We start from the raw sequence: 12,005 nt of genomic DNA on the forward strand, positions 1-12,005 counted from the left end.
AAAACATAAAAGTCAATCTCAAGTAACCTAATACATATATATGTACAAAGACAAAGATGAATGACAAAATTAGCTACTGAGGCCCTCCCAGTTTTTCATTCTAACAATCATCTGTTGAAGACCTACTATGAAAACGTGGTGCTGGGTATTGAGATATATTTCACCAAACATTATGACAAGGATTAAGACTAAAGATCAGGACAACTTAAAACAAGAAAAATGAACCAACCTAAACTACAATAAGAATATCTAATAACTGATGCTTTAAATGATAGGAGATTTAATTTAATTACCTCAGGACATTCACCTAAAAGTACAGCCAAATTCTAAAGATACTCTGTATAAAAGTGTTGGTGGGTGAGAAAATACGTGTCTATGCACACGCAAGTGCTCACATGTGCACATCTGTCCTCTATCCTGGAGGCAGTACAGAGTCATAGTTCATAGCTTGGGCTTGAGGTCCCAAAGACCTGACTTCAATATCCAGCTCTATCACTTATAGCTGTGACTTTGGTCAAGTAACCTCTTTAAGCCTCAGTCACCTCAACTGTCAAATGGAGATAAAAATAGCACTTACTTTATAAGGCTGTTCATTTAACACACTTTTATTGAAGGTATATCTTACCATCTGGCATTGTGCTAGGCACTGTGGATTAGTAATGTGCTTGGCATGTGTCAAGAACAAAGCAGAGACTTTTGTCTGTTTTGTTCCCTGTTGTATCCTCAGTACCTAGAACAATGACTGCCATGTAGAAGGCTTGCAAAAAACATTGAAATAAATACTGAATAAATTGTTTAGTGTCAGGTGGGTCAGAAACTATGCCCCCCCCCACAAACCCTCAATTGGATTTGGCCTTCTTGAATGTATACATTTGTAAGCTTCTCAGAAAGTTCAAGTTGTCTTCTTTTATTTTTAATAAGAGAAGTCTAGCTCCTGAGACTCCACGTGAGATTTTCTGTCACACGTTTAAAGTACTTTTAATTGAACATTTTGTACAATAAAACATTAAAATATACAAAGAAGTATAATGCACCCTCATGTACTGATCAACCAGCTTCAACAATTATCAACATATTTTTACTGTATTAAAATGTTTCAAAAAACTTAGCAAGGTAAAACTAATAAACACCTACCTATTCAGACACACCTCTTAGCTCCTAATCTAAGAGAAAGGAGGAGGTGTGTATTTATGTTCTCTAATACAACTGTGGTTCTCACATCAGCTCTCTTACAAGATGGCACTGCACAGCAAAAATAAATTTTACTAGCAATGAGCATTCACAGAAAACTTACTAATCAATCATGCCCTGCCCCCTTCCACTTTCAGTTTTGGCTCCTCTGATAAAAGGAAAGCAAATTTCAATGCAATCCAAGTAACATTTTTTTCAAAAGATCTCTTTAGACCTCAATTTTAAAAATAACAAACAGGGAAATAGTGCTATGCATAGATTATGGGTGTAATAAATCTGCTCCAAATAGCTTCAGGTCAATATGCCATCTTCTTTCTGAGTAGCTCAAAAACTTCCATAACTTTTATCATCAAAGTGATTCTCAGTTTGCCATGAGAGGTGACATGACATTCTGGGTCAGGTCAGGACATATAATCTTTACACTAATGGTCTCACTTAGTTGTATGTAAAGCCATGGCAGTCCTCCTCACTGACCCAATCCTCAATGTTACAGATGCATGTTAGGCATCTCTTATCACTCTATAAATTGATTTATCATGTATCTATATCCATCACATACATAAGCATCCATGTGGGACAAGCTGGTATGTCATCCCTCAGATATTTTTCACAGTTAGAATGGCTGATGGAAGCCACCTCATCCCCTTTCCCGGCCCAGATCAGGCCAAATACAAGCCCTCTCCCTCACCTCAGATTAGCAGCTAAGGTGGGCTCTCCACAACCCTCACTCAGAGGCACAAGTACCCACCCTCTCACACATCACGGGATAAACAGCTACTCAATCTCAGTACAGCACCTTTTTCTAAAGAAGTGGCCAGTCCCTGAACCAACAGACACATAACTTTAGCCAATAAAATTAAGGTAAGAAGTTCCATATGTTTCATAACCACTAACTTAGGATACAGTGAGAAACAAGTATTGGTTCAAATTCAAGTGTAGGGAAATCAAAGTCTTATACTTCTCAATAGGGGAAATGTCCAGTAAGATACTGGAAAACTGCCAGTCAGGGACAAACAGAAGAAAAACATTGCACCACAAGCAAGATAGACCAGGGAACCTCTAAGATTTCCAAGAGTCTATAGTTATAAGTTACCAAAGGGATAAACTAGTTACCCCAAATTTCAAGTTTCTTCTGACTTAGACCATATGTTCGTATACCACCAGGCTGACCTCATTGCCCCTCTTTTGAACCTAAACAAAACCCAGTTGCACACTTCAAAAGGATTTACTGTTCACAGCAACAAAACTGATTTTCTACTGCACCCAGATGACTTTTTGTTAATGTTCCTTTTTAAGCTACCAAAGTTAAGGTAATCAAAGAAAGACATCCCCCTTGATGATACGTATACCTCAGCTGATGTGCTGTAACATTAAACTAAGAATTAAGCTGTTGATAAGTCCTTAAAATCTGGTATTCTCATAAAACATTCATACTAACTCAAGCAAAACATTAAAGAGCATTACATAATGAGTCATACTAAAATGGCAATGAAAAGAAGAACCATTAAGACACCCAGAGCACCAGTTTATCACAAATTATCATTCATAGCATGAAAATACATTTTAAGATTAACATCAAAATACTTACCCGAGCCCCCAAAGGTACCTTATTCTTCCCCTAAATACACAACATTTACCAAAGCCCTGTTGTATGCAAATACAAAGACTTCTTTTTCTAAAAATGAAACTAAAGAACTTCTTTGGAAGAAGTCATTAAGTTATCTCTGTTGCTGACCTAAAGGCTTAAGGGACCATTTATGGGAAAGAAGGTTGTGTAATTATGTAATTATGTTCTCTCATACAACTGTGACTTTCACATCAGATTTCTTACAAGAGCATGGAGCAATTAAGATGGCACAACACAGCAAAAGAAAAAACAAAAAACAGCAATGAGCATTCACAGAAAACATAGTAATTGGTACGTCTCTCTTTCATCCACTCTGCTGTTTTGGGTCTTTCTGATAAAAAGGAAGAAAATCTCAATGCAGTCCAAGTAGTTTTGTGGTTAATTCCAAGTAATGTTTCATATTATATTAAGTCTACCATTTTTTTTCCACAATTTTAACAGATGTCAGTCACAATAAAATTTTTTAAGATATTGAAGAAAATATATATATAACTTTAACCTAAATCTTTAAATTATTGGACTAGCTACACATTACCAGAGAAAGTTTTAGATATTAAATCTTGTCTGTACATGTTTTCTAATCCCAAAGAGAGATGTTATTTTATTATCAACTTTATTGTATCATAGAAAATATAATTACTGTTGACATCTGACAAGTTTCCAACAGGAATGAGAAGCTTAATTAGTAATAAAGATCATGGGCTTTGAATTCAGGCATAATTAGCTGTATAACTTGGGCAAGTTATAACCTATCTAAACTTCAGTTTCCTTATCTATAAAAATGGGAATAATAACAATACCTATAAAGACCTCACTATATTTTGCCTTGGCATTGCTCCTGACACACAGCAAGTATCCCATAAGCGTTAACTATCATCATCCTCCATACTGATTACTATTATCATTACTACTTACTTATCAATCACAAACAATATCTCAGGCATTGCACTGGATGCTGGATACTTTATCACAGGTTTTCTCCTGTATTCTTTTCAGCAACTCTGTAAGGTAGGTGTTTTTATTATTATTAACCCCATTTTATCAATGAGGAAACTAGGCTCAGCTAGTCATTTCCCAAGTTCATACAATTAGCAAATGGCATAACCAGAACCTGAAGCAGAATCTATACGACAACAAAGCTCTTTAACAGATACGACAGAAGTATTAACAGGTTCAAATTCCTCTAGAATGGGTAATAGCAGATTCATTACTCAAAAGATATTATAGGTGACATTCATCTACAAGTAACTACACTAACTTTTGAATATTTTAGCCAAAAAGAGAAAAACCAAAACCCAATTCCAACTCTTGATTTATTAATTGATCTTTCATCTCTAAAAACTTTATTTCAGGGATCAGGGTGATGACTGTGATAATACATCACATTTATATAATGCTTTGGTATGTCAACTAACTCAATCTTCACTGCAATCCCACGGATATAGGTAGGAATCATCACCTCCATTTTGTAGATGAGGAAAATGAAGGGTTACAAATCTGACAAATAATGGAAGAACTCAAACCTCAGGCTCCTTGCTCCAAGTACAGAGCTATTTTTCACTATACATGTGAACAAACAGATGAATACATAAATACTAATTAAAAACTAATCTCAAAAAAAGTAATCTTCCCCCTACAAAAAAAAGTAATCCATACATCACACTCATTCTCATCAATGATCAGAGCCTTAGAAACAAAGCAATGCTGCAGTTCTCCAAACTACAACATTTAAAGAAAGGAGAACAGATTTAGAGAAGCATAATGCTGCTTAAAAAGAAGAGCCACTGGTCGTATAAGAAAGGCAGAGGATCAATCAGTCTCCAAGATTACAAAATAAATAAAATTACCTACCGGTACTAAAAGAAATATGAAGAAAACATGGCTTAGAACTATCCTGAGGGATTTAATTTACATAAAGAAGAACAGGGCCGGCCCCGTGGCTTAGCGGTTAAGTGCGCACGCTCCCCTACTGGCGGCCCGGGTTCGGATCCCGGGCGCGCACCGACACACCGCTTGTCTGGCCATGCTGAGGCCGCATCCCACATACAGCAACTAGAAGGATGTGCAACTATGACGTACAACTATCTACTGGGGCTTTGGGGGGAAAAAAAAGAGGCGGATTGGCAATAGATGTTAGCTCAGAGCCAGTCTTCCTCAGCAAAAAGTGGAGGATTAGCAGGGATCTTAGCTCAGGGCAGATCTCCCTCACAAAAAAAAAAAAAAAAAAAGAAGAAGAACAGTCAGAATTGGCATATATTGGTGGTACTAGAAGACACAGTTCCTGCATCCAGAGCTTCCAAGGGAGACAGAAAATCATTTAATAAATATTGGTTCAAATAATTAATTAAAATACAATGTAGTAAGTGGGATAAAAGATACATGGTATGAGTGCATGGAAGAGACAGCACTACTCTAAACAAAAAGGGAATTATCGAATAATTTATTCATCTACAGAAAGAAAAAGGATACAAATAGAAGGTATCCCCAAACATAAGGAAAATGGTTCCAGGAGGTGTCGGTCTGCTGTAGAAAACCATGCTTATTTTCTAACTTAGGCTCTACTTCTGTCTCTTACCATTTCCTATGCATAGTAGCTACATGAATCATTTGCCCTCTCAACAAATCGATCTTCCACAAGTACACTGCTCATTAAATCATGCTCATTAAGGGTTGGGTTCCAAATTATAACTAAATCAATTTATTTGATCTATGACTGATAAATTAATGATTAAAATAGTTATTATATGGATAATTCCATTTAAAATAAGTCTGGGCATTTTATTTTATTTTTTTAATTTTTTTGTTTATTGCAGTAACATTGGTTTATAACATTGTATAAATTTCAGGTGTACATCATTATACTTCTATTTCTGCATCAGTCTAGAAGTCTGCATCATTTTAAAATAGACTTCTAGAATCATCTGCCAGCTTGAGCTGTATATCTTGACTGAAACCAACAAAAGAAAGATCTTACTATAGATCTCTGATATAAAAAAGTCAAGTTCAGGAAATTTAGTCAAAAAGGAGAGTTAAGACAGAAGAAAGTGAAGTCTGCTAAGAAAAAGTATGAGCTAAGCTCAGAAAAGAATAGTAAAGACTTTAATCAGACTATTACTGAGAATTGCTCCAAATATTCACATTCAAGTAATATTTATTTGCCCCAAGTGTTCTCAAACTTTAGTGCCAATAAGACAAAAAAGTAGGCAAAGGACAGATTCTAAAAGGAATGTGTCTCTGTCCTGTGGGTAAGCAGGTCTCAAAATTTAGTGGGTACCAGCATCACTCAGGTAGTTTGGTAAGAATGTAGATTTCTGGCCTAAAATAGTAGATACTCTGAGGAGAGGCACAGGAAAACAGATTTGTAATGAGCCCCACTCCCAGCTAATTCTAACGGAGGTGAATGGTGGGTCACGCCTTGAGAAGCAATGCAATAGTCCAGGCACTATACTGGGTACTCGCATGTGTGTTCTTTCACTTAACCCTCATGAAGATCACATAACGTAAATATTATCCTCATTTTATGAAAGAGGAAACAGAAGCCAAGGGGTTAAGATGCCCAAGATTAAACAACTAAAGAGAAAGAAAAGGGACAAAAGGGAAATTTGCCTTATTAGATAGCAATTTCAGAGTAACCTAGATAAAGAAGCTGGCATTCTAAAAATCATTAAAAAATTAAAAATAACTCTAGATCAGAGAGCTTCACTATCTTGTGTCGTTCAAAGATACAGAGACAGGAAAGGCGAATACTGAAAATTATAAATAACTGTTTAAATAATTATTTAAAATGGAGCTCACCTCTTTTTGTAGTTGGCTGTGTGTAGGCTGAGATAGAGAGCAAAAAAAGTACACTGGTATGAAGTTATGTGTGTTTAAAATTCACATTCTTTGAGCTTTAAGTCATTTTTATAGGTGAATTAAATACTCATCTATAAACATTCATTTCGGTTTTTTTTCTTTTTTTTTTTGTGAGGAAGATCAGCCCTGAGCTAACTCTTTTTGCTCTTTTTGCTGAGGAAGACCGGCTCTGAGCTAACATCTATTGCCAATCCTCCTCCTTTTTTTCCCCCAAAGTCCCAGTAGATAGTTGTATGTCATAGTTGCACATCCTTCTAGCTGCTGTATGTGGGACGCGGCCTCAGCATGGCCAAAGAAGCGGTGCGTCGGTGCGCGCCCGGGATCCGAACTCGGGCCGCCAGTAGCGGAGTGCGCACACTTAAACGCTAAGCCACGGGGCCGGCCCTAAACATTCATTTTGATGTAAACTTTTTGGTGACTACATAGAATTGTAGTTGATATTAAGAATTCAGCCTGTGGCCCAAATTATACTAGCTCTCCAGACCAGTAGTACCAATTGACCAAGAGCGGTAATTAATTAAGGGAAAGAGAAAGTTTCAAAAAGTATCAGGAAAATGTTTCAGATGTTATCTGTAGACACAGTGCTCTGATAACCCTGCACATCTCAGTCTCTAAGACATTGAGCACCCATGTGTCCTCAGCACTGTGCTAGGCTCTGGAAATACACAGAAAAATAAGACCAGGTACTTGTCCTCAAGGAGGCTAGAACCAGAGGGGGAAATAACTAACAGAACCCGATAATAACCAAATTCAGAGCTAAATTATGTAATATTACCTAATGTCACAGATCAATGACGGAAATCAATGAGAACTAAGTAGACCAAGGAAAGTTCATTAAGTATGAGTGCCTCTTATATTACCAAATACTTTCACATGTGTTCTCTCTTTTCATTCTAAGAATAACCCTGAGAGGCTGGGTTCAAGATGAAGAAAAAGTTCAGAGCAGTTAAGTGGCTTGCCCCAACTCATGTAACTCGCTAAGATACCACAAGGGAAAGCACCAAAGCAAAGCTAAAGTCTGACTGGTTCAGAAGGCACTGAGGAGACCCATCTGGCGACAACAGAGGGTACACTGGGATATAATGTTGGCCAGAGTTGGGCCAAACTAGAAAGCACCACTATTTATGTTTGGTGAGATAAGATTCAGTCTTTAAAGGGATACTTACTAGAGACTAATATGGCACTACTTCATAGAATAGAAAGAAGTAGGGAGGATCTGTAAAAAGATATAATCAGCTAAGAAACAGCCCTAAAAAGGAGCTGCCCCTAACTGCCAGGGCCGGCCTGGCACTATCAGCTATGCTTTGGTGTTGCTCGGAGCTGGCCAACACTCACAGCCAGGCAGTGATGTTCTCCTGTTGAACATAAACAATTTCATAGAACATCAACATCAGATAAAGCCACTCTGTGGCCAGGACAGATCAAGACAAAAACAAGACCTCTCCATAATTGTGTCTGCAAATGGACAAAACGTGAACGTTGTCCAAGCCGCAGAAATCCCCCATCCTGGCTAACGTAGGTGATTGCCGCTTCTTTACGAATCACAGCTTCAGCCACATTTCATTCCTCCTGCCTTCTAGGTAAGATTTATTAAAGGGGGTCATGGAATCACCCCCACTGCTTGAGAGCATCCAATCCAGAGCAAAGCCCCACTTCCTTGAACCCTCCCCAAACCACCTAACACAAGCCAAATCCTATAATAAATCCCTTCTATCATCCTCTAAGACACCCCACAATTCTCCGTGGTGTGTGAGTTTTCTCACTGCAATGAGTTAATAAATTCAGCTTTGTTCAACTACAGTATGTTCCTCATAGTCTTTGGCTGGAGGGCACTGACAGAAATGAGAGACTGTACTAAGCTGGTGGCAGGGGGAATAGAGGAAAGAAAGAGACATTTCCAGGTAAAAATGAAAAGAACTAGTAACAGACAGAGAAAAAAAAAAAAAACAGTCGAGACTGATATACCACTTGGGAGAGTGGATGACATCAGACTGAAATATTACGAACTTAGAGTGGATCTCGTTAAATCAGTTCCTTTTTACGAACTGCATAAAAGATAAAGGAAGACAAAAACATTTAGCAGGCAATTTAGAGATTAAAAAATAACGATGTCTGGGTCTCACGTCCAAAGATTCTGATTTAATAGATCTTGAGGGGGCGCCGGCCCCATGGCTTAGCGGTTAAGTGCGTGTGCTCCGCTGCTGGCAGCCCGGGTTCGGATCCCGGGCGCGCACCGACGCACCGCTTGTCCGGCCATGCTGAGGCCGCGTCCCACATGCAGCGACTGGAAGGATGTGCAGCTATGACATGCAACTATCTACTGGGGCTTTGGGGGAAAAAAATAAATTAAAAAAAAAAATAGATCTTGAGGGTGGCCGAGGCATCAGGATCTTTAAAAGCTCCCCAGGTGATTCCCATGTGCAGCCAAAGTTGAGAATCCCTATCTTAGAGAATGCCCATGGCTCATGGCTGGGAGGGAAGAGGACAAGCAATGGAAAGGGTGAAAAGAGACCCAAGGAACTACGGGAGCAAAAAGCTAAAACGGAAAACTGGCTTGAAGACTGAACAGGATTCCCAGATATGGCAAGAGTCATGAAAAGGATGAAGGGGTCACTGCATTTAACAAGTGACAGGCAGACACCAGGCAGGAATGTTAAGACTGGTTTAGATGACTGAGAAGCATGGTCAACTGGTAAAGACACTATTCTGCATTAGCAAAATCTTTCAGCAGGAGACTTTCAGTCTTCTGAGGCTGCCTGCATAACAACTACACCTACTACTACAGATAGACGTAACGTGCACAGCCTGTTATAAATGTGTACAAATAGAGGTGGAGTCCTCCAAGCCACTTTTCCCACCTGGTGTTCCCACACTGCCATCTAGTGGGTCAGGACGGCAAGGAGCCGATTTGAAATAGAAGTGATTTTAGGTGGCTGTGAACTCATTTGGTTACAATGCAGGTGGTAAAGAGCCTAAATTCAAGAGTTTAATCCTAACGTTTTCCTCTGTTTACTTGGAGTAGAAGACAGGCTTAAGGTACAGGGTTTCTTTTGAGGGTGACGAAAATGTTTGGTTGCAGTGATGGTTGCCTAACATTTTTAACGTATTTAATGTCTGAATTGTACACCTAAAAATGGATAAAATGGTAAATTTTGTTACTTTATGTCACTTTAAATGTGTGAATGGCATGGTATATGGATTACATCTCAATAAAACTGTTACAAAAACGGAGGCAGTGACAGCAAATACAGAAATGATCTCAAGAACCTTAAAAAGGACGTCAGAAATCATTCAATCCCTTCATTTTAAGCCCGCTTCATTTCAAAAAAGGTAAAACAGAGGCTCAGAGAGTTAAGCTACTTACCCTACTCACCTAGACAGTGAAACCTAGGCCAAAAAAAACAGAACTATTAATTTATTTAAAAGCCTCTCTTGTCTCCCAGTCCTGAGAAGTGATTTTTCTTAAGCTTGGTCCTCAGCAGCACTATCCTTTGCTGCGTAATCTATTACCTGATGATCTCCCCCACACCAATGACTTCAAATAGCAATAGTATCACCATTATTCCAACAATTCGAGCTCAAAACCCTGCATTCATTCTTCACTCCTTCCTCGCCCTACAATCAAGTCAACAAATTGGGTCAACTCTTCTCTCAAAAGGACTTGTTTTATTTCTAGGCCCTCTGCCACCTCCTAACTCAGGCCTCATTACTTCACACCCAGAGTAAAGCAAATTTTCTCTTAACTGGAATCCTCATCTCCAGTCTTTCCACATCTCTCCCCAGTCACAAAATTCACCCAAATCAGTATTCGTCCACTAACCTTCTATAATACTGCTACTCAAAAATCTTTATGAGCTCCTCAATACTAATAAAACTAATAAAAAATAAAGTTCAGATTCTTTAGCCTGACCATCAAGGCCTCTGTATTCCAGAATCTATTCCAACCTTATCCCCTATAACCTCCTACGCAAACAAAACTCCAATGCAGTCAAAACAAAACAGTCTACTACAGAATCTACATGCATTTCCCCCTTAGTTATTCTCCCATAGCTATTATTTATGCCGCTTCTTTTCTTTTTTTCCCTTTCCCAAAGGTTCTCAGCTCAGGCTATGCATCAGCATTACCCGTGGAGCTTTAAAGGATCTTTAAGGATGTGGCCAGACATCTGGATATTTTTCAAAATTCTACAGGCAAATTTGTAAAAACAGTAAAAACCAATGATTCATAGACTTTAAGACAGGCTTTTGTAAGATGCTTAAGTTTTCAGCACCTAAAATGAGTATCCAATATTATACAGTCAAAAAATAAAAAAATAAACTGCCCAGAGAAACTGTTACCTAAATATCCACGCACTCTTTCCTTGATCACCTGTATAACATAAATCTTTCTAATTAACATCTACTTTCTAACAAGAGGTAAACACAGCAGCCAAAAAATGCTAACAACAATTAAATTTTGATATACTCCTCAAATTCACTTGTGAGAAACATCACAACCATTCAAATTAAAAATTCAATGTAATACGTGCTTGCCCTACATATGACAATCATTTAAATGAGAACAGAACATGCTAATATAAATGTCCACTTTGAAATTCAACTTGCAGAATTATTTATGGACATCATACGTGGCTTGACTAAAACCACCTGTGGCAATTCCACCTCAGCCCTCGAATATAAAGATGCAGCGAGGGGAGCCAGTTAGGACGAAAAAGAAAAACAGAAGTTGTCAACCCAGACTGCACATTATAATCACCTGGAGAGCTTTTAAAATTTCCATACTCAAGCCATATTCTAAACCAATTAAATCAGAGTCTCTGGGGTGGGACCCATGGGTCAGTATTTTTTAAAGCTCCCTACGTGCTTCCAATGTGTAGCCAAGGTTGAGAACCAATGAATCAGAAGAGAACCTCGCACAGAGAAATCTAAAGATCAGAACTGTTCAGAGACAGAGAGAAAGAGAAAAGAGTCCCAGGAAACAGGCAGTCTTTTTCATAAGTTGCTTCCTCTTATTAATTTATGAATGATTTTATACGGATTTTTATAAAGATATGAGCCATTTTATGTAGAAATATTTTCCTCAGTCTCATGGCTTTTCCATTATAAGACAGTTCTTTGACATAATGATGTTTGTAACTTGTATGAAGTCAAATCTTTCAATTTATCAATCTATCTTTCCCCCTTGTGTAGGTTTCTCTTTTTGCCTCAAAGGCTAATAACAAGAACAACAGAGGACTTCCGGACATTATGATTCTCAACTAAAGTAATAAAAAAAAAAAATGAACACATAGGAGCCGGCTAGGTGGCGCAGCAGTTAAGTGCACGCGCTCCA

At 38.2% G+C, this 12,005-nt stretch overlaps 1 protein-coding gene across 4 annotated transcripts in view; it reads right to left on the reverse strand.

The window, feature by feature from the left end:
* SMYD3 (SET and MYND domain containing 3) overlaps positions 1–12,005 on the reverse strand; it is a 670,522-nt gene that overhangs the window by 638,018 nt on the left and 20,499 nt on the right. The gene's annotated exons all lie outside the window — the stretch shown is intronic.

This window comes from Diceros bicornis, chromosome 38 (genome assembly GCF_020826845.1).
Source record: "Diceros bicornis minor isolate mBicDic1 chromosome 38, mDicBic1.mat.cur, whole genome shotgun sequence".
NCBI lineage: Eukaryota > Metazoa > Chordata > Mammalia > Perissodactyla > Rhinocerotidae > Diceros > Diceros bicornis.